We start from the raw sequence: 20541 nt of genomic DNA, 5'->3' as shown, positions 1-20541 counted from the left end.
ACTTCTAGATAAATTAAAATAAATTAAGTATTTACATATACAAATATAAAAGGAATAAGGTATGGGGAAGAGAGGAAGGGGGAAGGAGGGGGAAAAATCATAATTATGAGATGATCACACTGAAACGCCACCATAATGTCATAATTTTAAGACTTGTATTTTTCTATGATCCCTGACTTTCCAAATTGGGCACATGTCAATAACAAACAGTGGCCTGCATGCCGGACTTGGCTCTCCTGCTCCACACACACTCCATCTACCACAGAGACCATACATTGGTCTCGGGGAAGAAGAAAGGAGGCGGTGTCTGTGTGTACATCAACAACAGATGGTGTGGGAATGTGCAGGTGGTTGAAAAGCATTGCTCTGTGGACATTGAACTGTTAATGGCTGTGGCAGCAGGGGCGTGGCCAAGCGTCAGTCTGTGAATGGAGGGCAAAGTTGGGGAAGGTGAGAGGTTGTATTGCTACACCTGCTGTCAATTAACGTGTGTTTGTGTGTCTCTTACAGTGACGGCGCCCTATAAAAGGAGTGAGAGGAATAGAGGAAGAATGATTGGGGACCGCGGCACGGTGGTGTAGTGGTTAGCGCTGTCGCCTCACAGCAAGAAGGTCCTGGGTTCGAGCCCCGGGGCCGGCGAGGGCCTTTCTGTGTGGAGTTTGCATGTTCTCCCCGTGTCCGCGTGGGTTTCCTCCGGGTGCTCCGGTTTCCCCCACAGTCCAAAGACATGCAGGTTAGGTTAACTGGTGACTCTAAATTGACCGTAGGTGTGAATGTGACTGTGAATGGTTGTCTGTGTCTATGTGTCAGCCCTGTGATGACCTGGCGACTTGTCCAGGGTGAACCCCGCCTTTCACCCGTAGTCAGCTGGGATAGGCTCCAGCTTGCCTGCGACCCTGTAGAAGGATAAAGCGGCTAGAGATAATGAGATGGGATGAGATGATTGGGGACCAGAACATGATAATAGTCTGTGTGTATGAGTGTGTCCCCAAGGGACAGAGTTGTGCTGAAAAGCAGAAATAAAGAAAACTCAGAAGCAAATAACAGCCTGCCGTACTTCTGTGCTCCACCCATATCTGGAGCATTTCTACAGTGGTGCCAAAACCCAGGAGTGCAGAAGGGAACAGCCCTATGGAATCCTCACCATTTAATGATCTTATCCATGCCCTCGCCACAGCACAGCAGAACCAGCATGAAGCGCTGATCGCCCTCCAAAAGGAGCAGGAACAATGGTTTGAAGCCTTGGTGCTGGCCCAACAAGAAGACCGCCAGGTGTTCTGGCACCTGCTTACGTCAGCTGGGTCCACAACTGCCACCGGAGCGGGCCCTCCCCACCTCACCCTAACAAAGATGGGTCCACATGACGATCCAGAAGCCTTTCTCACGCTCTTTGAGCAAGCAGCGGAGGCGTGGGGTTGGCTGGTCGAACAGCGCGCAGCACACCTCCTCCCCCTGCTGACGGGCAAGGAGCAGCTTGCTGCGCTGCAGCTCCCTGCCGACAGCCGGCTCGTGTACGCGGACCTCCGAAGAGCCATCCTCCAGTGTGTTGGCCGCTCCCCAGAGCAACAGCGGCAGCGCTTCTGCTTGCTGCACTTGTAGGAGGTCGGCCGACTGTTTGCGTTTGGGCAACAACTCTGGAATGCCTGCCGGCGGTGGCTGAGGGCAGAAGACCATGATGGGAATTATTGACCTGGTGACACTGGAACAATTCATCGCGTGACTTCTGGAAGGAACGGCCGAGTGGGTCCAATGTCATCACCTGGCGTCGCTGGATCAAGCTATCGAGCTGGCAGAGGACCACATGGCGGCAATTCTGACGTCAGGAAGACGTGTTTCTCCTCCTCTTTCCTCTCTATCTCCCTCTTCCTCTGCTTCCCGTCCTTGCCCCATTCCCCCACTGCGGAGGCGAGGGCCAGCTCCCCCCCAGCCAGCCTGGCGCACCTGTGGTGTCCTCCCATTTTCCCCTTCCTTGTCTGTGTTTTCTCCCCCACAGGTGAGTGATGTCCATAATACCAGTGCAGAGGGAGAGCCTGGGCAGGTGTGCTGGTGCTGCGGGGAGCTGGGACATCTCCAAAATCAGTGCTCCATGATGGAGGTGGGCGCAGTGGTCCAGGTCCCCAACGTGCCAGAAACTGCCCTCGATCGGGCTGGAGTGTATCGTATACTGGTAAGTGTCCAAGGGGATACATACCAGGCTTTGGTGAATTCCGTCTGTAACCAAACCTCAATCCACCAAAGCCTGGTGCAAGGTGAGGCATTGGGGAGAGCACGAGTGGTGAAGGTGTTGTGTGTACATGGGGATGTTCACAACTACCCTTTAGTGCCTTTCCACATTCTATTTCGGGGTGAAAAGCATAGTGTAAAGGCAGCGGTTAACCCTTGTCTCACCCACTCACTGATTTTGGGGACCGATTGGCTGGGATTTAAGGAGTTAATGACACACATAGTAAGGAGTGGGTCCTGCAGTAATCCATTTGGGGAAGACCCCAGACTAGCATTGGTGGGAGAAGCTGTCACAGAGCCGTCTATGTCAGCACCGCGTCAGGGCGATACGCGGAGTGAGGAGCACCCTGCCCCTCCTCCCTCTTTCGGGGATTCCCTTGGGGATTTCCCGTTAGAGCAGTCATGAGACGGGACTCTGCGGCATGCATTTGACCAAGTGAGAGTAATTGATAGTCAAATTCTCCAGACCTCTTTTGAAATTATTGGGATGGATCTCGTTGGGCCATTAGATCAGTCAGCATGGGGATTTCACTTTATTTTAGTTCTGGTGGACTATGCAATGCGATATCTGGAATCAGTGCCTCTCCACAATATCTCAGCATGCAGTATTGTGGAAGCGCTCTTCTGCTTTATCTCCTGGGTCGGGATTCTGAAAGAAATCCTGACAGACCAAGGCACTACCTTTATGTCACATACACTGTGCGAACTGTATGGGTTACTGAGGATTAAGCCTATCTGCACCAGTAGCTATCACCCACAAACTGATGGCTTAGTGGTACATTTTAATTGAACTCTCAAAAACATAATTCAGAAGTTTGTAAGCAAAGATGCACGTAATTGGGATAAGTGGCTCGAGCCCCTGTTATTTGCAGTACGAGAGGTCCCGCAAGCCTCCACAGGTTTTTCACCATTTTAATTATTATATGGGCATAAGCCGCGTGGCATTTTGGATGTGCTACATGAAAATTGGGAGGAGGGACCTTCATCTAGTAAGAACGAAATTCAGTACATTCTCGACCTGCACGCCAAACTCCACACACTCACACACTTAACCCAGGAGAATTTGCGGCAGGCGCAAGCACGTCAAATCCGACTGTATGACAGGGGCATGTGCCTTAGAGAGTTCACACTGGGAGACAAAGTACTCGAATTATTGCCCACATTGAGCTCCAAATTGATCGTCAAGTGGCAAGGGCCCTTCGAGGTCACACGGCGTGTCGGAGACATCGACTATGAGGTGAGGCGAACAGACAGGGGTGGGGCATTGCAAATTTACCACCTCAATCTGTTAAAATTCCCGGAGAAGGCGGAGCTGGAGGCTGGAGGTTCAAAAAAGAAAATTGACATCGCCAACCACTCCGTTCCCTTGTGGAGACCACCTCTCCCCGGCCCAACTCACGGAGGTAGCCCAGTTGCAGAAGGAATTTTCCAATGTGTTTTCGCCCCTGCCTGGCTGCACCCACCTCATAGAACACCACATTGAGACACCCCCGGGGGTGGTAGTGTGCAGCCACCCTTACCGCCTCCCCAAACACACAAAAAAGATGGTCCGGGATGAACTCGAGGCCATGCTTAAAATGGGCATAATCGAGGAGTCCCACAGTGACTGGAGCAGCCAAGTGGTCCTGGTCCCCAAGACCGATGGGTCGGTCCGGTTCTGCACAGACAGGGAGAAGTATGCTTTCAAGCCGGCCGAAGAGAACATCCTTGTCAAGTGGTTCCAGGAGAGGAAGGAGTTTTATGACAAGTCGGATAGCAAGTTCTACACCAAGGCCTCCAAGAGGCGGAAGCTGTAGCCATTGGCCAAGAGGCTTGGCTGTGATGGTAAGATATTGTTTCCCTTGTATTTTATTTGGTCAGACTCATATTTTATTTGGTCACTGACATTTATTTTGTTTGCATTTTCTTTTGGTAGTAATTGAAAACTTTTGTTTTATGTTTTTTCTTCTACAGTGGGCAAGATTGAGGGTTTGTTCAGAAATCAGAAAACAGCTGTTGGCAAGCTGATGAACTGCACAAAGAGTGGCTCAGCGACCCAGAACAGGACACCCAGACAAGAGTGGCAGCTGAAGTCATTCACTTTTATGCAGGATCATATCACACCCAGGACACACACCACAGAGTCAACAGAGGTAAGCATTTGGCTTGAGCAGAATTATTTGAGAGTGTGATTATACATGTATTTCCATGTGCTGCTCATAATTTTTTAACAGAACGTTTTTCATTGATGGGTTCAATTTGCTGTTTCATAACTGTCTTCACTCTTCTAATCCAAACTGTTCTTTGCTAATGCTTATAGCTTGGGAAAGCCTCTTCATCACAGGATGTACACAGCGAGTCTGGGAGTGGCAACAAAGAGTGTCCACAGTCCCCTGCCAGTCCAAGTGTGGCTACAAGAGGCAGCAGGCTGGGCAAGTGGGCAAAGACGAGCCACCTAGAGGATGTGATGCTGAAGTACTTTGAGCAGCCACAGCCCAGTCAGGGCATCTCAATCAGGTATGTTTTTTTCACCTATCACTGGAAAAGGCTCTGTGAAAAAACAAAAAAAAAATTACACCAACACATGACCTATCAGTGTAACAGGTTAATATGCTGCAACACAAGTTGCAAATATTTTCTTCTTCTGATTGCAGTTACAGACTCTTTTCAGACCAATGGATACCAGGGAGGCTTTCGGGCCGTACATGGCCCAGTTCATGCGCAAGATCCCCGACAGAAGGTGGGACCAGTTCACCATGGATGCTCTGCAGTTGCTGAGTAGATACTCCAGGCCTGAAGGGGACCAGCCACACTCGCAGCAGTTGGTCCAGGATCCATCGCAGCAGTTGGTCCAGGATCCATTGCAGCAGTGGGTCCAAGGCCCATTGCAGCAGTGGGGCCAGGGTCACTACACGCAGCAGCAGCAGTGGCCCATGCAGCAGCAGCAGCCACTTCCAGCAGTATTGCAGCAGCTTTGGATACTGACTCAGGCACAGTTCCATCAGCCAACAGTGACGGTGGCCCCGGGGCCACTTGTGCTACCACCACCAAGGTTGCATATGACCCCGCCAGAGGTATTTTCACAGGCAAATACTAATTAAACCTCTTGCACTATAATACACATGATTTAAACATTAATTTCAGTATCTATATGCTTATGTAATTAATATTTATATATGCTGATTTTCATGTATGTTTCAGGTAATGACGCCCAGAAGTGAGGACAATATAATCCCATCATTGCTGTCAGGCCATTGTGACATGCTCGGGACAAGGACATCCCGACACCCTCTCCCACCACTCAGCAGGAATAGGAGCAGGACAGTAGCTCAGAGTCAGTGTGTTTCAGTGCTCAAATTGTTGGGCTATAGGTTTTTTTTTTTTTGTGTGTGTGGGGGGGGGTTGTTTTTTTTTTGTTTTTACTGTTTTTTTTTAAAGAATATAATAAAATGCATTATTCCCTTATACTCATGTTTTATTATTTGACATTTGCATGGTAAATTAACATATACTCAAATAAACACAGCAAATGAGGTGGTCATGGTGTTAAAAGAAATTAAAAGGTCATTTTTCAGATGTCATGGGTCAAATAATTAACCTAATATTTCAAGATGTCATGTTCCTACAAATGGTCAAAATATCAAATGTCAATTAAATTTTTATTAGGCTTTTGGCCCCCAAACTTCATAAAAGATTTTAGTATAAAGGATGGGTGAACTTATTAAGTGCTCAAGGTCATGGAGTCAATGCCAATGTCAATCTTTAAATATCCATTATCCCACACATTATTTCCCTAGGGCAAGGAGAGGCATACCGTTCATCATTTTGCTTTGTGTTATAATTGTTTATGGTTAATAAGACAAAGATAAATATTGTCCCCTCCTAGAACTGCCACCTTATTGTGATGGAGGGGTTTGTGTGCTTGAATGATCCTAGGAGCTATGTTGTCGGGGGCATTACGCCCCTGTTAGGGTTTCCCAAGGCAGACAGGTCCTAGGTGACAGGCCAGACCAAGAGCAGTTCACCAAAATCCCCTTATGGATAATAAAAGATCAAGGACCATGACATCGCCCAGTATGGCGCAACCGGGACCCCACCCTGGAGCCAGGCCCGGGGTTGGGGCTTGTATGCGAGCGCTTGGTGGCTGGGCCTTTGCTCACGGGGCCTGGCTGGGCTCAGCCCAAAGCAGTGACGTGGGCCCGACCTCCTGTGGGTTCACCACCCACAGAGGTAGCTGTAGGGGGCCAGTGCAGTGTGGATTGGGCGGCAGTCGAAGGCAAGGGCCTCGACGACCTGATCCCCAAACACAGCGGCGAGCTGTTGGGACATGGAATGCCACTTCGCTGGGGGGGAAAGAGCCTGAGCTTGTGCGGGAGGTTGAGAGGTACCAGCTAGAGATAGTCGGGCTCACCTCCATGCACAGCTTGGGCTCCGGAACCCAGCTCCTCGAGAGGGGCTGGACTCTCCACTTCTCTGGAGTCGCCCATGGTGAGCGGCGGCGGGCTGGTGTGGGCTTGCTTATAGCTCCCCAGCTCAGCTGCCATGTGTTGGAGTTTACCCCAGTGGACGAGAGGGTCGCCTCTCTACGCCTCCGGATCGGGGAGAGGGCTCTTGCTGTTGTTTGTGCCTATGGGCCGAATAGCAGTATAGAGTATCCGGCCTTCTTGGAGTCCCTGGGAGAGGTACTGAGAGGTGCTCAGACTGAGGACTCCATTGTTCTACTGGGGGACTTCAACGCTCACTTGGGTGATGACAGTGACACCTGGAGGGGCTTGATTGGGAGGAACGGCCTTCCTGATCTGAACTCGAGTGGTGTTTTGTTATTGGACGTCTGTGCTAGTCACGGTTTGTCCATAACGAACACCATGTTCGAGCATAGGGGTGTCCATAAGTGCACATGGCACCAGGACACCTTAGGTCGGAGGTTGATGATCGACTTTGTTGTCGTTTCATCTGATCTCTGACCTTATATCTTGGACACTCAGGTGAAGAGAGGGGCTGAGCTGTCAACTGATCACCACCTGGTGGTGAGTTGGATCCACTGGCAGAGGAGGAAGCTGGACAGACCTGGCAGGCCCAAATGTATGGTGAGGGTCTGCTGGGAACGTCTGGCCGAGCACTCTGTCGGGGAGGTATTTAACTCCCACCTCCGGGAGAGCTGCTCCCAGCTTCCGAGGGAGGTGGGGGACATTGAGTCTGAGTGGACCATGTTCTCTACCTCCATTGTAGATGCGGCTGTTCGGAGCTGTGACTGCAAGGTCTCCGATGCCTGTCGTGGCGGCAATCCCCGAACCCAGTGGTGGACGCCAGAAGTAAGGGATGCCGTCAAGCTGAAGAAGGAGTCCTATCGGGCCATGTTGACCTCCAGGACTCCTGAGGCAGCTGACGGGTATCGGCAGGCCAGGCGTGCCACAGCTCGGGCAGTTGCGGAGGCAAAAACTCAGAACTGGGAGGAGTTCGGTGAGGCCATGGAGGAGGACTATCGGTCGGCCTCGAAGAAATTCTGGCAAACCGTCCGGTGCCTCAGGAGGGGGAAGCAGGACTCTGCCAACACTGTTTACAGTGCGGGTGGAGAGCTGTTGACCTCGGCTGGGGACATTGTCAGGCGGTGGAAGGAATACTTCGAGGATCTCTTCAATCCCACCATCACATCTTCCACTGAGGAAGCGGAGGCTGATGACTCAGAGGTGGACTTGTCCATTGCCCAAGCCGAAGTCACTGAGGTGGTTTGCAAGCTCCTCGGTGGCAAGGCACCGGGGGTGGATGAGATCCGCCCTGAGTATCTCAAGTCTCTCGATGTTGTGGGGCTGTCTTGGCTGACACACCTCTGCAACATTGCGTGGTGGTCGGGGACAGTGCCTCTGGAGTGGCAGACTGGGGTGGTGGGCCCTCTTATTAAGAAAGGGGACCGGAGAGTGTGCTCCAATTATAGGGGAATCACACTTCTCAGCCTCCCCAGGAAGGCTTACTCCAGGGTACTGGAGAGGAGAATTTGGCCAATAGTCGAACCTTGGATCCAGGAGGAACAATGCAGTTTTCATCCTGGTCATGGAACACTGGACCAGCCCTATACCCTATACCCTCGAGGGTTCATGGGAGTTTGCCCAACCAGTCCACATGTGCTTTGTGGATCTGGAGAAGGCATTCGACCATGTCCCTTGTGGTATTCTGTGGGGGGTGCTCTGGGAGTATGGGGTTCGGGGCTCTTTGCTAAGGGCTGTCCGGTCCCTGTACGAACGGAGCAGGAGTCTGGTTCGCATTGCCAGCAGTAAGTCAGACCTGTTCCCAGTGCATGTTGGACTCCGGCAGGGCTGCCCTTTGTCACCAGTTCTGTTCATAATTTTTCTGGACAGAATTTCTAGGCACAGCCAGGGGCCAGAAGGAATCCTGTTTGGGAACCACAGGATTTCATCTCTGTTTTTTGCAGATGATGTTGTCCTGTTGGCTTCTTCAAACCAGGACCTTCAGCATGCACTGGGGCGGTTTGCAGTCGAGTGTGAAGTGGCTGGGATGAGAATCAGCACCTCCAAGTCCAAGGCCATTGTTCTCAACTGGAAAAGGGTGGCTTGCTCTCTCCAGGTTGGTGGAGAAGTCCTGCCTCAAGTGGAGGAGTTTAAGTATCTTGGGATCTTGTTCACGAGTGAGGGAAGGATAGAGCGTGAGATCGACAGGCAGATTGGTTCAGCCTCCGCAGTGATGCGGTCGCTTTACCGGTCCATTTTGGTGAAGAAGGAGCTGAGCCAAAAGGTGAAGCTCTCAATTTACCGGTCGATCTACGTTCCGACTCTCACCTATGGTCATGAGCTTTGGGTAATGACCGAAAGAACAAGATCGTGGATACAAACGGCCGAAATGAGTTTCCTTCGCAGGGTGGATGGGCGCTCCCTTAGAGATAGGGTGAGAAGCACAGTCACTTGGGAGGAGCTCGGAGTTGAGCCGCTGCTCCTCCACATCGAGAGGAATCAGCTGAGGTGGCTCAGGCATCTCTTTCGGATGCCTCCTGGATGCCTCCCTGGGGAGGCGTTCCAGGCATGTCCTACCCCGGAAGGAGGCCCCGGGGAAGACCCAGGACATGCTGGAGGGACTATGTCTCTCGGCTGGCCTGGGAAAGCCTTGGTGTTCTTCCTGAGGAGCTGGCCGAGGTGTCTGGGGAAAGGGAAGTTTGGGCTTCCATGCTCAGACTGCTGCCTCCGTGACCCGGCCCCGGATAAGCGGATGAAGACGAGATGAGATAAATATTGTGGCACACACATGTAAAACATTTACTTGCTTCAGACAAATATCATGGTAAACACATGCAATCGATATATTTATTTATTGTAAATACAGTTCATTGCCAGTACATTCACTGCATATCAGTGATACGCTCTTGCCAGGGCAGAGCACCAATGGGGTTGTTATAATAGTCACACAAATAATTCCTCTGAATCTTGGCTTCACACGAAACTTGGGGTCCACGAACTGTTCTTGCATCAGTTAATTGAGCGCCATCTCTCCATGCACCGGGCACAACATTTCCATTTCCATCTTCTTGGTCTGCATCAGCCGCTAGGAGACTTGGCATCCACATACGGAGGAAGTTGTGTAGGGTCAGGCATCCTAGGACCACCTTGGTGCACCTGCATGGTTTCAACTGCAGCTTCGTCAGGAGGCATCTCCAATGGTGTGTCAGAATGCCAAATGCATTCTCAACAACACGGTGTGCACGGGATGTGTGGTAGTTGAAAATGCGCTGTGTTCTTGTTATCCCACGAAGACTGTAGGGCTTCATCATCCAAGTTTGCAAAGGGAAGGCATCATCTCCCACCAAGAAATAGGGCATTTCCCTGTCATCCCCAGGCAGTGGTTCTGGAGGAGGCAGACTCAGCTCGTTGTCTTCCAATGCAGTACGAAGGCTTGATCTGTTGAAGACCTCACAGTCCGAGGCTGAGCCAATGGCACCTACACTCACCCACAGGAACTTATATTGGGCATCTGCAAGGCCCAAGAGTATTATAGAAAAAACCCTTGTAATTGTAGTACATGGACCCACTGTTATTGGGCTTCTTAATAGCAATGTGCTTTCCTTCAATGGCTCCTATACAGTGGTGGTAGTTGCAGTATGTGGAAAAATTGGCTGCCACCTCACGCCATCTGTTTGCCTTCTCAGGAACAACAAATACTTCATCTCTATATCCCTTATATATAGTGCTGCACACCTCAGGCACAAACAGGCAAATGGTGTTGGCCGCCACACAAAAGGAAAACTCGAGTGACTTGTAACTATTCCCTGTAGCCAGGAATCGGATGGTAATAGCCAGTTTCAGTCCGGGCTCAAGTGGACGTCGGCTTTTTGGACCCTTGGTAATGTGGGGTGTCACACACAACAAGAGCTGTGCAAACTGGTCAGAAGGCATCCGCATGTATGACAGAAAGTCCCCTCGCAACTTTCTCTCCAGCTCTTGGAACAGGGTGTGATACAGTCCAAAGAGCCTCTGCCGTTCAATCCATGGGCGTACCCACCACCGCCTCTGCCGCCTCGTGTTCTGACATTGGTGTTCATGTATTAGCAAAGCCAATATCACTTCATGCTGCTCCTCAGCTTCCATCATCTGCCTATAAAGTTCCAACTCCCTCAGTTGTTGCGGCAGTCCGGCAACAGCCATCTTCTTCCCTTCTACAACACTACATGCTACATGATCGGTTCATTGGTTCCTCCCCAATATATATATATATATATATATACCCAGAGTCTTGCCCCTCGTGTTGCGTGCAGGTCGCATGCACTGCGTGCAGGTCACATGCGCTTCGTGCACACCACACATAGGGGTAGAAAGTGAGATGCACTTCTGTCTTGCGCGCTGCACAAATAGCAAGTGTGGATACTTGTGTAGTATTTCTGAGGCATGTCACTCACGCAATGACCGTGCATCACTCATGTGTCTTACTGTCATCGCAAAAAGCCCCTACTAGCTGTGCTGCTGACTTGGTTCAGGTGTACAAAAGGAGTACGGGTCCTGTATGTGATGTATGCATTCTTGATTTGTCACAAGACCTGTAGAATTTGCATGTGCAGGACCAAAAGTCTCCACGGGCAGTCTGTGACCTTCTACGGCGCTGAACACACTCAAGTGTTGCGCAAGTCTCAAGCATGGTTTTGCCAATTTTTTTTTACCGTAGACCGCCCGTAGCGGCCCGTACGGTGGGTTGTGAGTGAGGCTTAAGGTTGACAAATCCAAATCTACTGATGAATGGAACAGTTACAAGAAACTTAGAAACACTGTCACTCGGTCTATTGAGTTAGCTATGTAAGCGTAACTACTATAATACCTTACTAAAAGAAGATGCTCATAACCCATCCAAGCTGTGGTCTACTTTAAGAAAACTTGTACCAAAAAAGAACAAAATTTCTGTACAAAGATAACGTATAATGGGAAAAGCTTTTCTGAAAACCCTGATATAGCCCACTGCTTTAACACTTTCTTTACGTCAGTTGGTAGTTGACTGCACAACACTACTGGTTTATCAAGCAATAGTCAAACTCCACCTTTTTCTGGCAACCCTGCAGAAGATCCCAATATTCCAACATTTTCATTTAAGGACATCTCAATTAAATTTGTTCATCAGGAACTATCATCGTTGTGAGTTGACAAATCATCTGGAATAAAAGCTGTTTCCTCAAGCTGGAGCTGCTGTTCTTGCCTTGCCATGAACTTACATCTTTAATCTTTCCCTGCACACTGTGCAAATACCATCAGCCTGGAAATCAGCAACTGTTACACTATTACCTAAGACCGGATTACGTTCTGATCCCAACAATTTCTGGCCGGTTTCTGTTTTTCCAGCTGTCATGAAAATGTTTGAACATGCTGTACATAAACAACTCTATGAACACCTAACAACCAACAGACCACTCTCACTTTATCAATCCAGTTTTGGACCTGGCCATTTTACCTGCACTGCTCTCCTGGATGTCTTGGACTACCTATTAACAAACACTGATAAAGGATTTCTAACTGGCGCTGTATTTTGAGATCTAAGTAAGGTGTTTGATATGATTAACCATACCATCTTGCTTAATAAACTCACTACTGTTGGTGTTCATGGTCAAGCATTGGACTGGTTTAGCAATTATCTTTTAAATAGATCTTAGTCAGTCACTATAAATGGTACCTCTTCAGATTTGATGGAACTATCCCTTGGAGTACCTCCATGGTTCAGGCCTAGGACCTCATCTTTTTATCATGTTTCTCAACAATCTCCCAAAGTCAATTAATGGTTGCAAGGTTGTTCTCTATGCAGATGATACAGCCCTGTTCTTTGCTGGTAAGGACATCCATTCTATAGAGTTATTTCTTGAGGAAAATCTTCATCCCTTCAATAACTGTTTTTCTCATCACGAGCTAATCATAAACTGTACCAAAACAAAAGTCATGTTTTTTGGTTCTAACCAATGACTTAAAAGATCTCCAAAGCCAGTATTGTCATTCACAGGAACCGACCTAGAAGTTACCAGGGCTTTGAACCGGTTCAAGGAACGAAAATGAAAACCGGGAACTTTTTCTATTTCACATGGAACAGAAACGAAACCAGAAACTTTATTATTTTTTTATGTTCTGGAACAGAAACGCTTATTAAAAATAATGGTAACCGGTTAATACCGGTTTTTATTTCGTTCCTCAAAGTTTCCGTAGCCTACAAATAAAAAAGCCATTCTTCTCCTGCGCAAGTTTCTATGACCTGCTGGGGTTCACTTCCTGTGTGATGTTCGCTGACTGAATGGAGAGAGCGGGAAGGTGGACTACTATCACGTCTCCATTACTGAGCGTCTAAGCAAAGAAGAGCCTGAACGATGCAACCTCCCTATTGGCTGTTTGTAAAAATGTATCAGTTGTTGCCCTTCCCACGGGAATCATCGCGGACTCGAGAGACGAGACCTGACGAGTTAGTTCGTTGGTAGCAGAACAAAATGTCTGGACACAAATCGGGTTTTCAGAAAAGGAAAGAAAATAAACAGAGGGTCGAAAATACAAAAAAGGAGGCAGAAAATGCAAAATGAGTTTTAAGGTAGGACAAATGGTTACTTTTCTGAGGCAGCCCGCCGTGGCTGCAGGCTTTCAGTTGCGTCATTGAATGGTTACTTTTCAGAGGCAGCCCGCCGTGGCTGCCTGCAGGCTTATTTATTATAGCCCATTTAGTTAAAATAGTTGATATAAAATGTTTATAGTTATAGTTATGTGATGGTTGTCCTGATTTAGACTGGTGGGTTTTTTTGGGGGGGGGGGGGGGGGGGGGGTTTGCACGATGTTGCACCCGGGTCCAGATTAGGGCAGAACCGGCCCTGGCTACATTTCAGGTGTAGTTTGTTTTATGAATGTATGTACTTGCATAGATGTGTACTTGGTCTTCCAATATGGCGCCTGACAAAATCTCGTGGCGCGGTGACGTCATGCGGTAGCCCTCTATAGACATTAGCTGACAGGGAACGTAATTAACCGTTCCGGGAACAAAAATTTTTTGTTCTAACCGGTTCGGGAACGTCTATTTAATGGTGGAACCCAAAACCGGAAACGTTAAAATTCCGTTTCTGTTCGGAACGAACCAATAGGAAAAAAACTTCTGGTTCAAAGCCCTGGAAGTTACAGATTCTTTCAAGTACCTAGATCTGACCTTTGATCCTACTATGACCTGGCATAATCATATTGACAATCTCTCTGGAAAAGTAGCTAAAAGATTAAACATTTCGAGGAGGATTAGAAAGTATCTCACTGTGAACACATGCAAATATCTTCACGGCTCTTTGGTTCAGCCTCTTTACGAGTACTGTGATGTGGTCTGGTCTAATGCTGACAAGACAAGCCTTGACAGATTATTAAGGTTGCAGAAGAGAGGTGCCTGCATTATTCTACAAAAGAAGACCAGAGAAGAACATTCTGATAACTTGTTTAGAAAGTTGGGTTGGATCCCTTTAACTGATCATTGGGCTCTCCTTAAATGCCTACTTGTATTCAAATGTTTGAACGGACTTTGGCCGTCATCCCTCAGGAACATGTTTACCCGTAATTCTGAAGTATATAACCACAGGGCTAGAAACAAATCAAACATTCACATGGTCGAGATATCCTCCAAGTCTGGCTATAGATCCCTCAAATATTCTGCTGCTAAATTATTCAACAGTCTGGATTCTAGAGTTAGAAACTCTAAGTGTGTGAAATCATTTTGCTCAAACTATTGGTTATGTATATCACTAAAAATGTTCTAGATTAACTCTAAATTGTCCTCAAACCTCTAAGTTATTATAATTTTCACACTATTTCTTAAAGTTTCCAGTGTCAATACAAATTGCTATAAGTTTTAATATTGTTATCCACATTATCATATTTTTATTTATTATATTTGTTATTAGCTCATTTGCAGAGGTGGAAAAACCTGGGTGCAGAAAGTAAAAACCCTGCCACATTTTTGTTCCAGCCAATTCAATGAACCAGCTGATCCTAATTACCACATCCCCTAAGCCAGGTTGATGAGCTAATTGGTGAAATCACGTGTTGAGAGCACAGGCAGAAGGAAAACCTAAGCAGGACTTTTACTTTGTCAATCCAGTTTTTCCACCTCTGCTCATTTGACCAACAGATGATGAGTTTATACCATCATGTGTTGTCAGTTGTCCATATTTCACAACAATCACTTCTCTCTCAATTCTTCACTGATTTTTATTCTTTTTGGCAGGAATGTAGGTCTGCCTGAGGTGCATATGGCTTCTACCCAAATTTGCATAATTGCAATTAATAATGAAGATTTGGAGTAATTAATCAATCCCTAATGAGCAGTTTCCACACAAATCACTTCATCTCTCTCAATTCTTCACTAATTTTGATTCTTTCTGGTATGAAGGTAGGGGAACTTAGGGTGCATAGAACTTCTACCCAGATTTGCTTCATTACAATTATTAATGAAGTTATGGATTAATTAACCCTTAATGAGCAGTTCAACAAAAACCGCTTCTTCTAGGTCAACTCCTCGCCATTTTGGATTCTTTCTGGTAAACAGGTCGGTATTCCTAGGGTGGATATCACTTCTATATACACAGTGCTGAGCATAAATGAGTACACCCCCTTTGAAAAGTAACATTTTAAACAATATCTCAATGAACACAAACAATTTCCAAAATGTTGAAAAGACAAAGTTTAATATAACATCTGTTTAACTTATAACATGAAAGTAAGGTTAATAATATAACTTAGATTACACATTTTTCAGTTTTACTCAAATTAGGGTGGTGCAAAAATGAGTACACCCCAGAACAAAAACTACGACATCGAGTACTTTGTATGGCCTCCATGATTTTTAATGACAGCACCAAGTCTTCTAGGCATGGAATGAACAAGTTGGCGACATTTTGCAACATCAATCTTTTTCCATTCTTCAACAATGACCTCTTTTAGTGATTGGATGCTGGATGGAGAGTGATGCTCAACTTGTCTCTTCAGAATTCCCCAAAGAAAATAATTTCTTTCCACCACAAAGGTGAAGGCTACAAGAAGATCAGCAAAGCTTTACTTATCAGTCAGAATACTGTAGCAAAAGTGGTACAAAAATGTAAGAAAGATGGAACTGCAACCATCTCACAGAGACGTCCAGGTCGTCCACGGAAGTTAACACCTCGACAGGAGCGTCTTCTGATGAGAAGGGTTGAAGAAAATCAGCATGCAAGTTCACTGCAGTTATCTAAAGAAGTAGAAAGCCAAACTGGGGTGACTATTTCCCGTGACACAATACGGCGTACGCTGCAGAGGAATGGCATGCATGGATGCCGTCCACGAAAGAAGCCTCTCCTAAAGCCCAGGCACAAAAAAGCCCACCGAGAGTTTGCCAGGGCCCATGCTGACAAAGATGAAGACTACTGGGACTCTATACTCTGGAGTGATGAGAGATAAATGTTTTTAGAACTGATGGCTTCAAAACTGTATGGCATCGCAAAGGTGAGGAATACAAAGAAATTGCATGGTGCCTACAGTGAAACATGGTGGTGGCAGTGTCCTTATGTGGGGCTGCATGAGTGCTGCTTGTGTTAGGGAGCTGCATTTCATTGATGGCATCATGAATTCACAGATGTATTGCTCTATACTGAAAAAGATGCTACCATCACTCCGTGCCCTTGTCGTTGGCACTTTTCCAACATGACTAAACACACATCTAAGGCCACTGTTGGATTTCTGAAGAAGAACAGGGTGAAAGTGATTCAGTGGCCAAGTATGTCTCCTGATCTGAACCCAATCAAACACCTATGGGGAATTCTGAAGAGACAAGTTGAGCATCACTCTCCATCCAGCATCCAGTCACTAAAAGAGGTCGTTGTTGAAGAATGGAAAAAGATTGATGTTGTAAAATTGTTCATTCCAACTTGTTCATTCCATGCCTAGAAGACTTGGTGCTGTCATTAAAAATCATGGAGGCCATACAAAGTACTAGATGTAGTAGTTTTTGTTGTGGGGTGTACTCATTTTTGCACCACCCTAATTTGAGTAAAATTGAAAAATGTGTAATCTAAGTTTATATTATTAACCTTACTTTCACGTTATAAGTTAAACAGACGTTATATTAAACTTTGTCTTTCAAACATTTTGGAAATTGTTTGTGTTCATTGAGATCTCATCTCATCTCATCTCATTATCTGCACTTCATATACCTGACTTTTACACTCCAGATAAGAGCATCTGATAAACGCCATGTAATGTAATGTAATGTCTCATCTCATCTCATTATCTGTAGCTGCTTTATCCTGTTCTACAGGGTCGCAGGCGAGCTGGAGCCTATCCCAGCTGACTACGGGCGAAAGGCGAGGTACACCCTGGACAAGTCGCCAGGTCATCACAGGGCTGACACATAGACACAGACAACCATTCACACTCACATTCACACCTACGCTCAATTTAGAGTCACCAGTTAACCTAACCTGCATGTCTTTGGACTGTGGGGGAAACCGGAGCACCCGGAGGAAACCCACGCGGACACGGGGAGAACATGCAAACTCCGCACAGAAAGGCCCTCGCCGGCCACGGGGCTCGAACCCGGACCTTCTTGCTGTGAGGCGACAGCGCTAACCACTACACCACTGTGCCGCCCATTATTATTATTATTATTATTATTATTATTATTATTATCTGAGTATACATGGCTGCATGTAAACTGGAATATCCATGGTATATTTTCATTTTCATTAGCCATGCAAGCAGCTGAATAGGAATATTGTCTTTTTTGCAATAAAGGCAGAAACCGGAATATTTTGTGCTTGTAAACATCGTGACTGAGAGGCAGTGAGGAGGTAAAGAAGAGAGATGAGAGCCACATGAATGAGAGCTATGCTGAACTGTGCTGTGTACGTTTATGTGGATGAATCACCACTGGACAGAGCGCTAAAGTGTGGCCAGGAAGGAAAACAACAATCGAAACCCTTCTGAGTTTTCCCAAGCTTGTCTCCTGATTCCTCATTCCTACACAAACACAAGAGACTGTCACACTGAGAAAGTCATGCCATTTCACGTAACACTGTGTGTATTATAGAGTACAACATTTCAGTAAAATCGACTACATACAAAAGCTTCATAAAATGTACACAAATTACAATCACGCAGACATGAGCATTAATAACAGCCTGTGGTGAACGAAATTGGTTCTGTCTGGTTCAGTTTCTCAGTTGGGTTTTTTTTTTGCACATTGGACATTCACAGGATATGACATTCAAAACTGTGACATATTTTGCCCATGTGACAAAAATATAGTTTCACTTCCTTTGTAAATACCGCGAGCTGGCCTAGTGGTTAGCATGTCTGCCTCTCAACTGGGAGATTTTCAGTTCTACTCATGATCAGATCATTCCAATCCAATTTTATTTATAAAGCACAGTTTAAATAAACACAAAGGTTTCCAAAGTGCTGTACAATAAACACAATAAAACTATACAATAAAATAACACCATAGAACATAAAAAATAAAAAATGAATAATTAAATAGGCTGTCCACTCCAAATAAAATATCTGTGTAGAGTAGAGTGGGGTAATACGCCCCCGTGGGGTAATACGCCCCCGGCCTGTTTTACCCAAAATAACCACCAGATGGCGCAAAGTTAAATTTCTATTGTTGCTATGGACTGGCTTGACAATGGGGATATACAAATATCCACTGTGGATCGCATATCAGCAACGCAGCGGAGAGAAATCAAATTTCATGGTAAGTGATATAATTTTCAGATATCAGTAAAACTGTATTTAGATAGCTGCTATTTCGTCAGATATCACAGCTGTGTATGTGGTATGAGTAGACAAGTCAGTACGTTAAAAAAATACATTAGGTATAAAAAGTTGAATCACATTTTGAAAGTAAGACCCTTTTTTGTAAAAGTGTAGTCTGTGGGGTAAAACGCCCCCTTAATGGTGGGGTAAATGGCCCCCAGGGGGCATCGTTTCCTTTTATCATAATTATTGTATTTCATACATTTCTGAATAGCAGATACATAGTTTTTAATAACATCTCGTTTACCTGGTTGAGTAAAGCAAGTAATTTGAACTTAATATTAAAAATAATTGAAATAAAAAAAATTGAAATTAAAATGCGAAATATAATAAAATAATGCATCTATTCATTAATTCAGGGATATTTTCTTGTTTCTTTCACATTATAGGCTTAAGTAAACACTTTTGCTATCCAAACAGCTTTTTTTGAGTGAGGGGGCCTATTGCCCCACCTCAGGGGGCCTTTTACCCCACTGGGGGGGGGGGGGGGGGGTAAAAGGCCCCCTTGGCACAATGTGTGAGGAGGCCTGTCTAATGTGCAGTGGCAATGCATTCCATAATTTTGGAGCTGCAACCGAAAAAGCCCGGTCCCCTCTGAGCTTCAGCCTAGTCTTGGGAACTCTCAGGAGCAGCTGATCAGCTGACCTGAGAGCTCGGCTGGGTGTATAGGGGTATAGCAGCTCAGAGAGGTATGATGGAGCAAGACCATTTAAAGATTTAAAAACAAATAAAAGAATTTTAAAATGAATTCTAAAATGAATGGGTAGCCAGTGGAGCAAAGCTAAAATCGGTAAAATGTGCTCAAATTTCCTTGTGCCAGTTAAAAGACGTGCGGCTGCATTTTGTATTAGTTGAAGATGTGCAATGAAGGACCCACTGACCCCCATATAAAGTGCATTGCAGTAATCTAGCCGAGTGGTCACAAAGGCATGAATTACTGTTTTAAAATGCTGTCTGGGTAAAAAAGGTTTTATTTTTGCCAACTGCCGCAACTGAAAATAGCTTCCTTTCACTACTGCTTTAATCTGGCTATCAAACTTAAGGTCCCCGTCCACTTTTACCCCCAAATCATTAACTATAGGTTTGGCATATTGTGCCAAGGAACCCAGATTGACTGAGGGGGTCACAGAGGTGCCACCAAAGACTATCACTTCAGTCTTTTTTTCATTAAAATTTAAAAAGTTTAGAGACATCCAAGCCTTGACATCCTCTAAACAATTTAACAATGGCTTAAGGGAGTATGAATCAGCCTTTTTTAGGGGCACATAAATCTGAGTGTCATCAGCATAACAGTGGAAAAGAATGCCATGCTTCCTGAGAATGGAACCAAGTGGAAGAAGAGACAAAGAAAATAGAAGAGGGCCCAGCACTGAACCCTGTGGGACCCCACATGAGAGAGGAGCAGCGGAGGACACAGGGTCACCAAGGCTGACACAGAATGTCCGGTGAGACAGGTAAGACCTGAACCATTCCAATGCCGAGCCCCTGATGCCCACCCACTGCTCCAAACGATCAATCAGTATGTCATGGTCCACCGTGTCAAAAGCAGCAGTTAAGTTAAGTTAAGCACTGGGCGAGCCTGATGGCTTTAAATGTCCCATAGTCTCCTGCACAAACTGCAGCGTAACCGGTTCAAATGAATAAAAAGTAGCAGAACAGGCTACAAACACTGAGGGGTCATAAGCAGGAAGTGAAATAAGTGCTCTAGTAGAGGTGACTTTAGCAGTAAAGAATTGCAAAAAGCTTTCACGCACAGAAGGGGAGGGCTCAATTCCCACAGTCTGTGGTGCATTCAGAGCAGAGTTCATCACTTTAAACAGCACACGAGGTTTGTGACAGTTTAAAACAATAATATCAGAAAAATATTTTCTTTTAGCCTCTTTCACAGAGGACTGATAACAACGCCAACAATCCCTCAACATTTGAAAAGACACGCTCGGCTCTCCGACACTCCTGTCTGGCCACGCAAGTTGTTTCATTCAACCAAGGCTCAGATTTAACTTTCCGCTGCCTGCTCTTTAATGGGGCAGCAAAGTCCATAGCAATTTGACAAGTGTCAAGAAACTGT

At 46.2% G+C, this 20541-nt stretch overlaps 1 long non-coding RNA gene across 1 annotated transcript; it reads left to right on the top strand.

Moving 5' to 3' along the window:
• Positions 1 to 685: 685 nt before the first annotated feature.
• On the top strand, positions 686 to 5669 carry LOC132866488 (uncharacterized). Its single transcript, XR_009650585.1, has 5 exons — positions 686 to 4047; positions 4177 to 4355; positions 4523 to 4719; positions 4857 to 5276; positions 5404 to 5669. It is a non-coding gene; the product is annotated as an uncharacterized LOC132866488 (long non-coding RNA).
• The last annotated feature ends 14872 nt before the right edge of the window (positions 5670 to 20541 follow it).

This window comes from Neoarius graeffei, chromosome 18 (genome assembly GCF_027579695.1).
Source record: "Neoarius graeffei isolate fNeoGra1 chromosome 18, fNeoGra1.pri, whole genome shotgun sequence".
NCBI classification, from domain to species: Eukaryota; Metazoa; Chordata; class Actinopteri; order Siluriformes; family Ariidae; genus Neoarius; species Neoarius graeffei.
The sequence above is the reverse complement of the archived record's forward strand: the minus strand, read 5'-3'. Positions and strand labels throughout refer to the sequence as shown.